We start from the raw sequence: 16,210 nt of genomic DNA, 5'->3' as shown, positions 1-16,210 counted from the left end.
TAACCAGTGCTTCTCAACAAGGCACTGCTTTCCTGACTTCTGCCCTATCACTAGGTACCTTTAAAAAACAACCTCTTACTAGTATGCTGCACACTGGCCCAGCTGTGCAGTTCTAATTGTTGGCCATTTGTTTACAGCACCAGGAAGGTATTGCTGAGCTCCCAGTTTCAAAGACAATCACTTTTTAATGAGACTAATCACTATGCAATAACTAGCATTCATTTACCCAATGTAATCCATTTGCTGTAAGAATTAAAGAGCCAGCTCTGTAACAAGGCCGACTTGTTATACTGTTACAGGAAATGTGCAACAAAGTTAAAAACCTATTTTTCTTACTTACACAAAGATATAATATGGGACTTCAGGGGCCATGATTAAATAAATGAATTTCTTTTCAGACAATATTGTCTCAGATTTTAAATTACCTACAATTAACTTCTTACATAATTCTGAATACTAGACCATTAAGAAAAAATTAATTAAAAAAATGAAAACATACACAAAATTTACACACTGGCCTTTTTCACTTCTCTTTCATTATCAAAATTTCCTCAACCTTACTTTCTTTATCTATGGTGGGCCCAACAAGAGTAACTTATTACCAGAACTCTGTCCTGGGTCGCTATTTTGAGGGGGAGTATCTGGAATCTTTCCGTCTCTGTAGTCGACAATCAGCTGGTAAAGGCTATGTATAAAAAAATGTGATAAATAAGTATTAGTACTTGAATAGTAATATGAAAAACAATTACCAAATATATTAAATTCTTAGGTTATTTCAGACAATATCACAGGCAGTATCAAAACTTCAATTGTCCCATATATTCAAATTTGTACAATCTACACTTTTAAATTTAAGATGTATAATTAAAAAAGAAAAAAAAGTAAGGTGAAGTAGTCATGAACTGAGGGCACTACAGCTCAGCAACTTAACTAGAGCGAGCCTGACATACGGAAAGTATCTCGAACTCAGAAGTCCCAGCTCTATAACCAACAGCTATTTGTTCCTGGACAAGGTGCTTCTCTTCAGCTCAGTCTTCCTTTATAAAACTGGGATCTTACTGTCAGGCAGTTAGTTATTAATACTCATAAGAGTATTATGAAGATTTAATGAGATAATGTATCCCCCGATGCTCAGAGAAATACTGGAAGAATGGAATAATTTGTTCTTGAACTTTAATGCTGGAACTATTGGAGAATCCCAAATAAAACCCAATGTGTGTTTTTTTCATAGGTGTAACATTTAAATGTGACAGTTTTCAGAAAATGTTACAAATTACGGTGATTAGCTGTTCTTCGTGGTTTATACTTCAGGGCACCTCAGCTACTATCTAACTTGTAGTTAAACTTATTTATAAATATATGACCTCATACAAGCATATGTATGAGAACTAAACAAGCTGTCACTCTGAAGTTTACGTGTCCATCGCCACGAAGACCGCGGAAACTGGATCAGCACAGGCATCCCGGGAGCAGAGGTCAATCATGACCCGACTGCAGGACCAGTTTCTTTTTCCTTTTCTTCTTTTAAAATTTTGTTAAAGGTCTTTAGAGAGCAACATCCAGACCCCAGACCCAGCTGCCGAGGAGATCCTGTTAAAACCAGTTTTAGTACCAACGCTGCAGCAACAGAATCAAGGGAAACAAGAGAACGATTAGAATGCCCTCGCCCTGCCCCGATGCCTTGTGGGAGAGGATTGTCACTGTGGCCTTAGGGAATTCCTCAGGTTCTTGGAAAATTCAAGAGGAAGATTATACAAGAAAGTCCCCAAAGGAAAATGCGGGATTTTCTGCTCTACTAAACATTTCAAGACCCAAACAACTAGTTAGAAAAATCAGATATGTGACATTATTTGTACCCCATGCATTGGGGCTACACTGGAATGAAATGGAGAACAGCAGGACCCTAAGGATAAACATCTTACAAACTCTGAGATAAAGAACCCTGTGCCCACTGCTCCATCTCACTAGTCTGGTTTTTTGCTGGTTTCCAGCTGATGATGTGGAGGGTCTCACTGCCATCCCCAAAGTGCCTGCTCCCAACTAGGAATTCTCACCTGTCACATAACAAGTCACAGTTAGATCATTTCCAACCTCAGTTTAGAGATAACTGGTACTTTAATGTAAACACTTACTGTTTAAAACCATTAGAACACGCATATCGTTCAGCAGACTGTCCGTGTACATCTAGCAGATCGGCATTAACACGTCTCTGAAGCAGCAGCTTGACTACGTCCGGTGAGTCATGACGTACAGCAAGCATCAGTGCTGATCTAAAATAAAAGAGACAACTTCACTCTTAGGAACTTAGTTAGCTTAACTTAAACAGTTAGTTTGATCTATTTTACCAAGTTAATATCCTGCCCACCCCTGGAGAACTGACCATGTACATGCTCGAGTGCTCATCTTTGCAAATTACCTCCAAGGCCAAAACGGAGGGACAAAAAAGAAGCCTCCTGTCCTACTTGGGTAGCACATAGTAGAAGTTGCTAATTTAAAGTCCTCTGAAGGACAAGAAAGGATGCTGAGGTCATTATCTGAAGTAGGTAAAGATTTAAATAAAGGATTCCCCATTTCTTCCCCCGTCTGAAATACAATACTTTAAAATCAGCTAGAGGTCAGGTAAGGAGAAGCTCTTTGCAGGCTGAAAACAGTAATATGAATAAAAATGTCAATAAAAAGAGTCATGGCTGCAGTTAATCACGCTGAGAAGCATGTGCCCAGCACTAACCTGAATAGTCTACGTATGGTCTTTCTTAGGCACAACCACCCTTGAAGGATGTACTACGACCCTCCTTTACGTGTCAGGAAACATATTGGTTGGTAATAAGTCATGTCCCCCAGGGACATGACACACCTGACCAGCAGGAGAGCTGGGAATTCAACCTCGTCTGACTCTAAAGCCCAGCTCTTTCCTCTTTATCATCCACCAATGACTTGTCTTCTTTAAAGGGAATGTTTATTCAATAATTAAAGCTATTTCTCTTCCTTCTACCATCATCAATTAAAAATAAAAACATCAAAATGTACTAGAAATGAAAAAGGATAAAAACTGATGAGCCCACAGTATCTGGTAATAGTTACTCTCTTAGTGATACTCACTCAGTGATAACCTAATAACATCAGTATCCTTCAAAGAAAGTAATTTAAAGCAGAGTCATCCAAAAGACAAAACAAACTCCTCTTTGTTTAATATGCATCTTTTAAGAAAAAAATATATACCAAGAAGTGGTTAAAACAACTTATAAAAGAATGAAGAAACTCAACACTGTCTCATAAGGTAAATTAAAATTAGAGTCCATACTAATAAAACTAAAATGAAATCCCTGAACTATTGTAAGATCGTATGACCAAAACAATCAGGATGCAAATGACATCAGTCGCTATCATAAAGGAAGATGAATCCTGCTGCATACTGTTCTTTGTCACACCAGGCAGAATAATTGCTTTTCTACCTAACTGATGATGTGTTGATTCTAAGTTAATCCTCTTCTTATTAGGTTAACCTTTCTGATTGGCTGTTACTACTCTAGAACAACATTAAGATTAGAAAGAGAGAGAGAGAGAGAGAACAAACTATTGTACCTTTGCAGCTTGTCGACTGCATGTACATTTGCCCCGTTCGCTATCAAAAATTTGACCATTTCTTCTTTGTTCTTCCTGACGGCGAGTAAAAATGGTGTCAAGTTATACTGTAAAATAGTAAAAACAGTTGACAATGTACAAAATTACATATAAATTTCAAAACTGAATTTAAAAACTTAAGTCTCTGAACTTAAACATACACTATAAAGTAAATAAAAAGTAGCCCCTTCCTCCTCACCCCTCTGTGCTCCTTCTCTTTAAAAGGTTCCTCCTGGACCTCTTCCAAAGTTTCATTCTCTGAAACTCACTTCAGACATTTGCTGGTTCCAAGAACCTTCGCTTCTATTGCAGCGTGTGTCACGCATTCTCTAGTTACCTTACTGCTCAACTACTACTCCCGACACTCTAAACACTGCTCCAGAGAGAACCATTTAGCTACTGAATCAACTACATTTCTAAGGAGCCACGCTGAGGAGAAAGATACCATACTGTCTGCAACATGCATAACCTATCCAATTACAACTATGACTAATCTCATAAAGCTTGCAGACATTCCAGTGGGAATATGATTATTTGCATGTAAAGAAAAAGTTTTTCTGAAACCAACTTAAAAATTCTAATTAGAAAAATTCCATCCCACTCTTAAGGGATTATTATAAAATATGAAGTAGACTATAAATTAATATAGACTGTCTTTAAAATCTTGAAATATTTATGAAAATATACAACAGGAATTGGAAATTCAAATGCTTACAGAGGCAACACAGGTGGCCCGAGTAAGTGAAGGTCACAAGTGAGGACAGCAAACTGGAGAACACACGCCCCACCGAGAAGGGGCCACCTCTGCACAGCAGACCACATAGGCCTGGGCTCAAGGGGGACCAGATTTGATTCTTTAGGAGAAGTTCTGAAGTGTAGATTTCTGCACAAGTCTCCTAAATTTTAAATGTTGACTCAATGTGTGGAGACAAACTGAACATACCCAGGCATGTTTAGTCTATAGCCCACTTGTGTTTTTATGTTTGCTGTGTTTCCAAACAGTTGGGTATAAATCAAGTATTTGTATATAAAACCTTGCCTTTCTTTAGAATCATATGTCTTACACACAAAAACACTGGGCCCTAACATGTAATAAAAATTGTGATTAAGACTCATAATACCCACTTCAAGAATTTTTCCAATGCCTACTAAAACTACAATCTATCTGTATCGAATTCTCCCTGATTGTTAATCAAATGGATAATTAGGATTAAGGATTAAGAGGTATAAACAATCAGGCATAAAATAAGGTACAAGGATGTATTGCACAACCTGGGGAGAAGAGCCAATAGTTTATAATAACCATAAGTGGAGCATAGCCCTTAAAAATTTGTGAAACACTCAGCTATATACCTGTAACATATAATATAGTACATCAACTATACCTCAATTAAAAAAAATATTGTAAGATAAATACAGTTTTAGAAAGGCTCATAATACCTGCTTCAAGAATTTTTCCAATGCCTACTACAACTACAACCTACCTGTATCTAATTCTCCCCAATTGTTAATCAAATGGATAATTAATTCATGAGATGGCTGAAACTAAATTATTAGAAAAATTCCAATTTGTTACTAATGTCATGGGTCTTGATGTTTAAAACTACCATCTTGCACGGTATACTTATATATAATGCAATACAACTCAGCCATAAAAAAGAATGAAAGAATGCCATTTGCAGCAACATGGAAGGACCTAGACATTATCATACTGAGTGAGGTAAGTCAGAAAGTGAAAGAGAAATCCCATAGGATATCACTTAATATGTGGATTCTAAAATACGATACAAATGAACTTATTTACAAAACAGAAATAGACTCACAGACATAGAAAACAAACTGATGGTTACCAAAGGGGAAAGGGGGTGGGAGAGGAATAAATTAGCAGTTTTGGACTAGCAGATACAAATTACTACATATAAAATAAATCAACAACAAGGTCCTACTGTATATACTACAGGGAACTATACTCAATATCCTGTAATAAACCATAATGGAAAAGAATGTGTGTGTGTGTGTGTGTACATATATATCTATCTAAGAATGTATATATAACTGAATAAGAATATATATAACTGAGTAAGAATATATATAACTGAATAAGTATATACAATGAATGAGAATATATATGTAACTAAGAATGTATATATAACTGAATAAGAATATATATATATGTATAACTGAATCACTTTGCTGTACACCAGAAACTATCACAACACTGTAAGTCAATTAGACTTTAATTTAAAAAAAACTGTCATGTTGATTATGCTAGGGCTCAGTGAATCTAACAGATAGGTTGCAAGAGTCCGTCACACAGCTTTAACCAAAAGAAGGCTCATGATTTCCTATTACTGCAATCAGAAAAACCCTGCTGACCTAATGACCTGGATGGGAACAAAAGGTGCAAAATCTTTAAAGGATCCGACTCTACTTATTGAATCACTCACCACAAGCAAGTTTCTAAGACTGTCTGAGTGCCACTGAATGATCAGTGGTTAGAAAGGAAAAGGAGCTATTCTTCAAGGCAATAGATACTGCCAGTAATATTGCCAATAAACTCCTCAGTCACAAAGGAAGAGACGGGTAAAAGTCAGGCTAACATGGCTGCAAAGGAGAGCACTGAAAGAAGCAGCATCTATCAAACCCCCGCTCTTCCAGAGATGTCTTATTTTTGAGATCTGTGAATTTACATGCATTACACGTATCCATTCAATAGTTCTTAACCAAGGGTTGTATCAGAATCTCGGGGAAGTATTTTGAAATACCTGCGTCTAGACCTGAGTACATTTATTCAATCAAAATCTTCAGGGGAGAGCCAGGAGAAAAAGCAGGAGGACCAGTTTCGCCATCACTTGCTCCCCACCTACAGCCACAGCCCCGCAGGGGAGCTACACCAGGCTGAGCATGGAAGACCCCAAGGTGAAGGTGTACACGGAGGGCCATGTGGCCACCAGCACAAATGAATGCCCCTGCTGGCTGTCAAACATGACCTGACCTCACTTGCCCAGGTTCTAGAACCTGGGATCCTGGGGTGCTCAGGGCCTGTGGCTTGCTGCCTCCCCTGCCCAGGTGCAGTCACCCAGCTCCCCCTGCTGGGTACTGGGTTCCTTCCTCCTCCCACCCATCCCCAGGCAGGCAGCCTGCCCTTGCCATCACTTCACTCCCCGCAAGCCTTCATCTTCTGTAGGCTCTGAGCCTACCACCCACTCCCAGGCACTTCCTAATGGGAAGCTGTTCCTTCTGGGGTACAAGTGTGGCTGGGAGACAGAGCTCTGCCCTTTCTGCGGGCACTACCTCTAGCCTCTGGCCTTGGCTTTGGAGTTGGTTCCATGGTAACAGGGCCTGATGTATTGTATTCAGTATACATATTACTATAAATAAAACACCTGTAGCTAGAAAAGACCCTGTATTTCAAATATCTTGTAAATAAAGTCAGTTGAGCTATACCTTGTTTATCGCCTCAATATTTGCATCATAGCGGAGCAGCTCTGCTGCAATTGATGTATTTCCAGCCAAGACGGCGTAATGCAGAGCAGTGTTCTGACAGTCGTCCGCAAGATTTGGGTCAGCACCCCGTTTCAGCAGGATAGTGACACACACTTCTTTCCGGCATTGTACAGCCTGTTGGTATCACACCAAGAAACAGACTGTAAGTGCTAGGCATTCCAAGTTAACATTCCTCAAGTCCCAGCAATTCGTTATATTTAAAACAGATAAATTCATTTTTATTCTAAGTAATTAAATCAAATCCATCTCACGTGGACACGGTTGGCTGCTACACACCTTGATGAGAGCTGTCTTGCCTTCCTTGTCACGAGCATTCAGATCACACCACCACTGTGTAAGGAGATCCACCACTGGTGACTGGCCGCTGGCGCAGGCTAAGTGTAGGGCAGTCCTGCGAACATGAGAGGACTCTTTAGGAAATTAGAGCGTACTACTTCGAAGATACAGTTACTCATGTAATTGTAAACATTCAACAGCATGCTATTCATACCCCTTTAAAACTAACATTTAGTCTTATCTTAGTTCTTTCTATGGGGAAAGAACAATATTTATTAGCTCTTACTACTCACCACATTAATGGAAGAACTACCTGTTTGAATAGAAAGGGCATGCCGTTGAGATTCAGCTCAACTTGGGTCTCACTTCTACTTTAACACTGTCACTTATTAGCTCTCACTTAGCCTGTCTGTGCCTCAATTTCCTCATCAACAAAATGGGCATGAAGTAGTAGCTATCTTACAGGACCCCACTGTGATGCTTAAATGAAAAGCTATACAAAATGTCTGGCAGTTCCTTGCACAAAATAATAGCTCAATAATTGTTAGGTAATATTATAACTGTTACCGTTACTATTTTACAAAGACAACATTTCAATTAAGTAAAATGATCGTATATCTACTTTACTGCTGCAAGGATGAGAAAGAACACTGTACTTCAATGATTCTAACATGCTCATTGTCTCACACTTCAACATCTCTGACATGGGAAGGCAATTTAAAATTCATGTCTTACAACCATAGTTGGCAGCTCCTCCCAGGCCCGCCCCACCCCGCCCCGCCCCGCCGCTGTTACCTGTTCTTCCTGTCTCTGCTGTCTACGACATTTCTCTTATATGTCAGCAGCTCCTCCACTGTACACCTGTCACCTAAATATGCGGCTCTGTGGAACTTCTTCAGCTCTCTCACATCGACATGATACCCAGGCACGGGCTTCTCACGATCCCTGCGTGCTCTCTGATGGGTGCTGAAGCCCACCCAGCTCACTAAGTTAGCGAGTCTCTTCTTCATCTGGCTTATCGCCTTCCAACACCGCTCACTTCCCTCCTGGCCTCTTGCCGCCTCCCGATCTCAGCGCTGGCGCTACAGAAAAGCCACAGAGGTCTCGCTGCCACACCTTGGCTGCAAAGCTCAACGGCTTGGAATGTTTAGTCCGGAACAGTCGTAGCCTAGCAACAGCACTGACCCTCAACTGTCCCTCAACTGTCCCTCCAGAGCCAGTGTCCCCGTGAGTGCGCACAGAGGCCCGGAGGCCCAGTGTGCCCAGTGTGCATGTGGGAGCCTAACGCATTTCAAATCTCTGCAGTTGCCTGTGGGCCACTTTGGATTCCCTTCAAATGTTGGTGCTAGGTGGCTGAGTGTTTTGGGACATTTCCAGAAGTGAGGCTTGCCCCTGAGAAAGGCATGTTTGTATGCAACTGTGGTTAGAGTGGGGTGGAACCACAGGATGCTGAAGGCCTAGTCCCCCAGAGAGCTCCCCACCAAAAATCTCTAAATCTCCTTATCCCTCAGTTTATTCCTTTCCCCATCCCTCTGGGCCCCAGCCAGTCTCCAGGGAATTTAGCAGATGCAAACAGCAGAAAGCTGTTTTCATGGTTTCAGACACTGTGGCAATATGTATCATTAAGTACAAACTTCAGAAACCAATACACCTCTCCAGACGAAATGAAAACGTGTTTCCGCATGCCTGCTGACCCTGCTCTGTGGCTCAGCCTTATGTTTACACGCTTTCTTCACTTTATTTTATTTTTTGCTTTTATTTCCACCAATTAAATCTTGAATCAATCCAAGGTTTATTTGGGAGCATGGTATAACATTTGAGAACTTTTTAATCACGTAACTATGGAAACACCACGTCAGTTACTCAGCGAGGCCATGCTGCTGGCTGACCACTTGCAGGAGGGGTGGAAGGCAGGGCAGGCCTCCTCTTCCTGCCTAACTCCATCCTTCCTCCCTCAGCTGGCTAATTATGGCTTCTGGCCCTGCCAGGATCAAAACTGCAGGGGGCGGTAGAGTTCCTAAGTGGCTGACACTCCTGGGAGCTGGTTTTGAGTGGACTGGACCTGGCAAGTGTTTTGAAGCTGACTCTCTCAGGGGCATTTCTGTGCCCACACCTGCCCTCACCTGCAACTCCCCTGACCTAAGTGAATGTGGTGTTACTAATTTACCCTTTTAACCTATCTTTTCTATTAGCATACACTGTTATTTCCCTCATCTTCAGAAACAATGATGCGTTCACCCTCCAGCTGCGGCCCCATCTCTCTGCTCTCCGGCACACACGCCTCCTGCCCCTGCAAAGGAGCTGTTCCCATTCGCTTCCTCTGATTTCTCTCATTTTCCAACCAAGCAAGCGTGTCCACTCACTGCAACTGCTCACGACAGGGTCACCCACCACCCACCAGGGGCTGACTGCACGGGGAGCTCTGTCCTCTCCTCGCACGGCCCGGCAGCCACACTTCCCACCGCTGCTCTCCCCACCGCTGCTCTCCCCAACTTCCTCAAGCCCTTTCCTCACGGGGCTTCCCGGGTCTCAGGCTGCTCTGGTTTCCTCCCACGGCCCTGGCCGGTCTTCTCAGTCCCAGCCCCTGAGTGCTGGCACACAGCACCCCTGAGGCTCAGTCTTCTGGCCTCTACTACTTTCTGCTGCCGCCCCCAACAGCCTTAGGGCTTTATGTATTCTCTACAAGTTGCTAACTTCCAAACTGCCATTTCCAATCCAGACCTCCCTCCTGTATTCCAGACTCAAATACCCACTGCCCCTCAACGTCATCTCTTGGAAGTCTAATAGGACTTCTCCTGGGCCAGCCCTCTCCTGGGCCGGCCCTCTCCTGTACCTGCCCTCTCCTGGGCCTGCCCTCTCATGTTCCTGCCCTACTCTTGGTATACATTTGCTCACTACTCTCAAAATTCTCAAAACTTTCTCTTTAAATTATGGATTATTTTCCTAGTACTTTGACCGCTTTCTTGATAGTGACCCTGTAAAGATAGTTCACACTTCTTAGCTTTTCCATGATATTTAATAACACTGTAGCACATCCCAGTCTTTTGAAAATTATATGTATTTTGCCCTCCTATTCTTCTGCACATTGTGCTGATACTCCAGTCTTGTAGGTAGATTCCCCTTTATTTACTGTTAAAGGAGTAGGTCCTTGTGTTGTCACTACAGCTCTGATAACTGAAACGAGTCAGCTTATGTACATGCTGTGCTGTGCATCATGCTTTAGTGAAAAAATATCTATTCATGGGCCATTTATGCTACTCCCAAGTCTTTCCAGGCGATCTGCATTCATCTGATCACTGAACTAGGTTTCTGCCTGCCTATTTCTTCCATGCTCTGGTACTCTGGCTCACCAGCTACATTTTCAGCCAAATTGTGTGTATGATTTTCTTCAGGTTACCAACCTTGGTATTCTCACTTAACCCTTGTCTGTATTTCTTCAAGCTTTGGCTCACATCCAGATCCAGGCAAGCCAGACTTCTTACATACACTTGGTTCCAAAGACCAATAAAGTAAGGCATTTTGGGTGTTGACTGAACACCAGAAAAGTGGTATTTATCTATCCTAAATGAAGGCCACAAAATACGTACACTTGCTTTACTATTTACTAATATGAGGCCTTAAAGGAGTTCTGTAACGTGTCTGATAAGGAGTCAGTTGCTAATCTCATGGTTTGCTGCACAGAATGAATTCTTTTGCTCGTTGCTTTTAAGATTTTCTCCTTGTCTTTCAACTGTCTGTGCTGTCTAGTTGTGAATCTCTTATGTTTGTTCTCTGTAATGTTTGTTGAACTTAGGTGTGCAGATTAACGTTTTCTTTGAATTTAAAAAGTTTTCAGGCATTATGTCTTCTAATTTTTTTTTGTATTTCTCTCTCTCTTCTGGTCTGCCAGGTTTGTGTGTGTTGCCATGCTTACTGGTGTACCACAGTTCTACGAGAAACTATCTTAATTTTTTGCTGTCTGTCAGACTGGATAATCTCTTTTGACCTGTTTTCAACTTTACTAATTGTTCCTTCTGCCACCTCTAATGTGTTGTTGAGTCCCAACAGTGAGTTTTTAATTTTAGTTATTGAATGTTTCAATTTTAAAATCTTCATTTGTTTTCTCTTAATGTAATTTTTACCTCTTGCTGTTATCATTAATTTTTTGAATCACTGTCATCATACTTTCCTTTAAATCTTAAACACAGTTTTCTTTGAATAGAATACTTTGTAATATACTAGTATTATAGTACTTGTATTCTGAGAACATATTTATAACAGAAGCTTTGATTTTCTTCTAAATCCAACAGCTGAGCTCCCTCAAGACAGTTTCTCAAAAACAAGCAAATGTTTACTAAAAGTGACTGTTAAAAAAAGAGATGACTAAATGAGCATAAAGTCATCAAAGTGAAGGATTGAGATACAGGAGTAGTGTGTTTGTGGAAAACTTTCTTTTTGATACCAGTTTAGGAATTTTCTCAGCACATTTTATGTATTCAGTCTTGTGTGTGTGTGTGTACCTTTAAAAGAAAGAATTAGTGGAAATAGAAAATAATCTCCTGTAATCTTCAATCTTCTTCACAAAACTATTCCTATGACTTCCTCTACTCTTTTGCTAATAATGTTATGTTCAAATATGATACTAATTTATATATATCCACAGTTTCAGATACCTTAGTTTGGATCAAGCAAATAACAAAATAAGATACGAACTGAAAATAAGATGCAAACTGGAAAAGTATAAAATGTATAATATGTAGATATATGAAATCTTTATCTATTACAAATACTTAAGTATAAGCATGTATTTTTTTTTATTTACCTTATGTGACACCGTCTGCATAATTCAGGAAGTCCACACTTTTCCACAGCGCTTCATTATACGTTGAAGAGAAGCTATGCATTCTATCCTCTAGTCCAATGTATACCTTCAAGCACAAAAGTCACAAAGTCTATTCTTAGAATCATTTCTCCCCACCAAGGCCAAAACTTTCATTTGTACCTCAGTTCATCTATTCTTTATAAGTACTCTTCTGTGAATTTATTCATCAATTAATTTCTGATGGGTTAGCCCTATAATTTTTTCCCACTGAATCCAAGCAATAAATACATTCAAATTAAAACATTCTACCACATAAGTCTTACTATATTTTAATATTTAACAATGTTTCTTTAACCTCAATTTATAGGTTAATACTATTACTGTGTATTACCTGAATTTAAAACGGTGAACATTTTTGATGTATACTTTGCCAGTATCGGTAAACTGAGCTGCAAGTGTAGGGAGGATGGGATAACTTTATGAGCACTGTAGAACTCAATGGCTATGAGTATTTACTATGTTTGGACGTTATATTTAATTTGAAAAACAACCTTAATTCTATTAATAATTTGCATAATTCTTTCCAAGATTTATTTTCATCAACGTGTACGTGTGTGTATGTATACATACATGTGTGTGTGTACGTTTGCTTATGCTTATGGACAGAGATTTATACTCATGTAACTAAGAATAAGCAGGCTTATATATAGGCCTGTACTTCTGAACTTCATCTGACTTGTGTCATTAACATTTCACTTACCACTATTAACCAAAATTTGATTCTTACTTGGTATGTGATTCATATATGCAACACTTAAGTAAAACATTTCTATGTTATTGACTATTAGTTTTTTTCCTCTAGAATCTTCATTCTCATAAATAACACTCTGAAGGACATCTCTGAAAACAAACCTAAGCTTGTATGTCTTGATTATTTCCAGCATTACTTCTAGGGAAAAGTCTTGACTGGGAGGTTAAAATGAATTGTTTGTAAGCTAAACAAAGGTTTAAAAGCTAGAATTATTAAAAATAAATTCTAATACATAATTCACATTTGGTCAGGTAATATTTCATACTACCACAAAAATATTATATAAGGATTTTTATCCTCTCCTGATTTTCCAAGATGTTTGGTTAATACGTAATAAAATGTAAAGACTAAAACAATATATTTTTTAGATAAAACTAAAAACAGTAAAACAACTCACACTTTACACTTGTATTGCCTCTTGCTTTCTCAAATTAATTCTGTATTCTCAAAAGTATGATCATAAAAGATAACAAGTAAAAAATTAAATCTCAGATTATTAATATTGCTTTTCACAAAGGCATTTAAAACTGTCTGCTATTTGCATTTATATTAGGAAACATCCTTTTTAAACATCAGTGAGCATGCTCTCCAAGTGCATTTACTTAAGCATTCTTATTAACAGTCCTGGTATTATTTTAATAAGAAGTATCTAATCAAGATATTTTAATCTAAATATTGTAGATAAATCAGAATATATTAATCATTTACATGCAATCAGAACATTAGAATTTTTAAAGCTACATAACTGTTGATTTACTGAGATACGTCAGCCACCAAAAGTAGCAAGTAATGAGAACAAGTAATTTATGCTGAGTAAATTCTAATCAGATGTCTTTAAAAAATTGTGTAGGAAAATGAACATGTACAACTATGATGAACTAATCTCCTCAACTAGAACAGTCCTGGATGTACTTAAAATATTGAGATTTCATTTAAAATAATATTTATAGTCTTTCCTCCAAAAAACACATTTTAACTATTTTGGTCTCATTGCCAAGGGAATAGAAAAGGAACTCACAAAATGAGATTATTTTAATTATCTTATTTTCCTATTAAAATGGCAAGACACATATTGAGTTTAACAGATATGAGAGAGTATATTCTTTTTGACTATAAAAAATATTTTTGAGGTCTTTTTTCTTGGTAGTGGGATGTCACTTTGCAGGAGTAATATCTAACTACAGATACATATAGATACAGATACAAATACAGATATATATATGTGTGTATTCTATTTGCAGAGAATTACTTATTAAAAGGTATTTGTGATAAATATCTCCATTTATGAAATGAAAAAGTGATTTAAAAACAGCAAATGTTGACTGAAGGGAAATTATCTTGCAATTTATGACAGCATCTAATTTAAATCCCTACTTTGTGACTTAAATCAACATTGTGAGTTTTAATTAAATTGATACTGAATAATAAATTCTTCAGCATAGTGAGATAAGTGGATTCAAACTTACTATATTTCCTACAAAGCATACATTATTCACTTACGAATATATCTGTGAAAAAAATTTTAATGTGATTATTTGGAAACAAAGCCAAAATGAGTATGACTCATATCAAAACATCTGTTTTTAAAACTGTAGTTACCACATGAAATGGTTAAGGGTAGAATTTAAAAGACATGTATTCTATTATTTTTTCACTTTTAAAACATTCTCTGATTTAGAAGGTGGGGTAAAAGGAATCAGAATATTTGTGAAAATAATTATAGTGCATACACGTATTGAAAGGTAGTATGTGTAATGAAGCTGCGGTATCTTTTTATTCAACGGGAACACGAGAGGAAAGGAGAAAGGAGGAGACAGGGGTCGGGTCACAAGACAACGGACTGGCGGCGGCGGCGGCGGCGGCGGCGGCGGCGGCGGCGGCGGCGGCGGCGGCGGCGGCGGCGGCGGCGGCAACAGAGCGAGCTCCGGGGGCAAAGGGCGGGGAGGGTGGGCGTGTGCAGGTGCGAAGCGAGGGGTGACCGGGACGTCGGGCTGAAAGGTCTCGGTTGGTTCCCGTTGCCCCTTCCCGCGGCTGAGCCTTGGGAGCCACGGTGATCTCGGGCGTCTCCGGAGCGGCCGCCGCTACCGTCTCTCCAGGCTGAGCGGGGAGGCGGCGGCTGCAGCCGCGGGCACAGCAGCCGCCACGTCGCACACGCGCGGAGAGCGGAGGTCCACACCCTGACGACGATCGGCAGTGCGAAGACCCAGGCCCCGGGCACGTCTCCTCCACTTCCGTGGAGGAGCTCAAGGGGATGTCGCTGCTGGACCCGGCAGAGTCCAATGGATCACTGCTTTTGGAATCAAAGATAAATCCAAACACTGCACATCAGAGACAACAGGATCCATTAACTGTTTGGTCAGAAGCTGAAAACTATGATCTGGCAATAAGTTTTCAGGAAAAAGCGGGCTGTGATGAGATCTCGGAAAAAAATTTGTCAGGTTCAAGGTAAGAATCAACCAGTGAAGCCACACAGGACCTCACTGATGAACCAGAAGAATGATTTGAAGAAATGCCTGAAACAAGTCATCTGATTGACCTGCCCACATGTGAACTCAAATAAACTTGAAGAGATTGCTGACTTAGTGACCTCAGTTCTCTCCTCACATATCCATAGGGAAAAGCTGGATCTGGCCTTGGAAAATGAAGGCTATATTAAACAACTACTGTTCCAAGCTTGTGAGAACCTAGAAAACACTGAAGGCTTACACCATTTGTATTAAATTACTAGAGGAATCCTACTCCTAAGTAAAGCAACTCTGCGGTAATGTTCTCTGACGAGTGTATCGTGGATGTCGTGGGATGCCTTGAATATGACCCTGCTTTGGCTCAGAGAAAAAGGCACAGAGAATTCTTGACCAAAACTGCAAAGTTTAAGGAAGTTATTCCAATAACACATTCTGAACTAAGGCATAAAATGCATCAGACTTACAGGGTACAGTACATAAGTGAGAAACTACTTGTTTTATGAGGTCAAACAGAATCTTGATACAAAATCCTGACATTAACTTTGTAAGAAAGGAAAGTAATAAGCTAGTTTTAAGTGTAAAATAAAATTTTAAATGTACTAAAGGTATAATACCTCAAAACCAAGTTGACATATTCAAGAAATGAAAGGTAATTTACTATAGTATTAGGATAAAGAAGAAACACATTCCTCAGAGATACATGTAAGTTATTTTTAAAATTGAACACCT

At 39.5% G+C, this 16,210-nt stretch overlaps 1 protein-coding gene across 8 annotated transcripts in view; it reads right to left on the bottom strand.

The window, feature by feature from the left end:
• Window positions 1-16,210, bottom strand: part of LOC141573916 (ankyrin repeat domain-containing protein 26-like) — a 91,742-nt gene that overhangs the window by 45,161 nt on the left and 30,371 nt on the right. For all 8 annotated transcript variants that reach the window (XM_074346326.1, XM_074346332.1, XM_074346329.1 and 5 more), the window contains 5 exons: window positions 12,206-12,311; window positions 7,405-7,519; window positions 7,069-7,242; window positions 3,583-3,689; window positions 603-2,270 (listed from right to left, as the gene is read on the bottom strand). The gene's annotated coding sequence lies outside the window, so the exon portion shown is untranslated. The remainder of the gene's footprint in view (window positions 1-602; window positions 2,271-3,582; window positions 3,690-7,068; window positions 7,243-7,404; window positions 7,520-12,205; window positions 12,312-16,210) is intronic.

Source organism: Camelus bactrianus, chromosome 18 (genome assembly GCF_048773025.1).
Source record: "Camelus bactrianus isolate YW-2024 breed Bactrian camel chromosome 18, ASM4877302v1, whole genome shotgun sequence".
NCBI lineage: Eukaryota > Metazoa > Chordata > Mammalia > Artiodactyla > Camelidae > Camelus > Camelus bactrianus.
The sequence above is the reverse complement of the archived record's forward strand: the minus strand, read 5'-3'. Positions and strand labels throughout refer to the sequence as shown.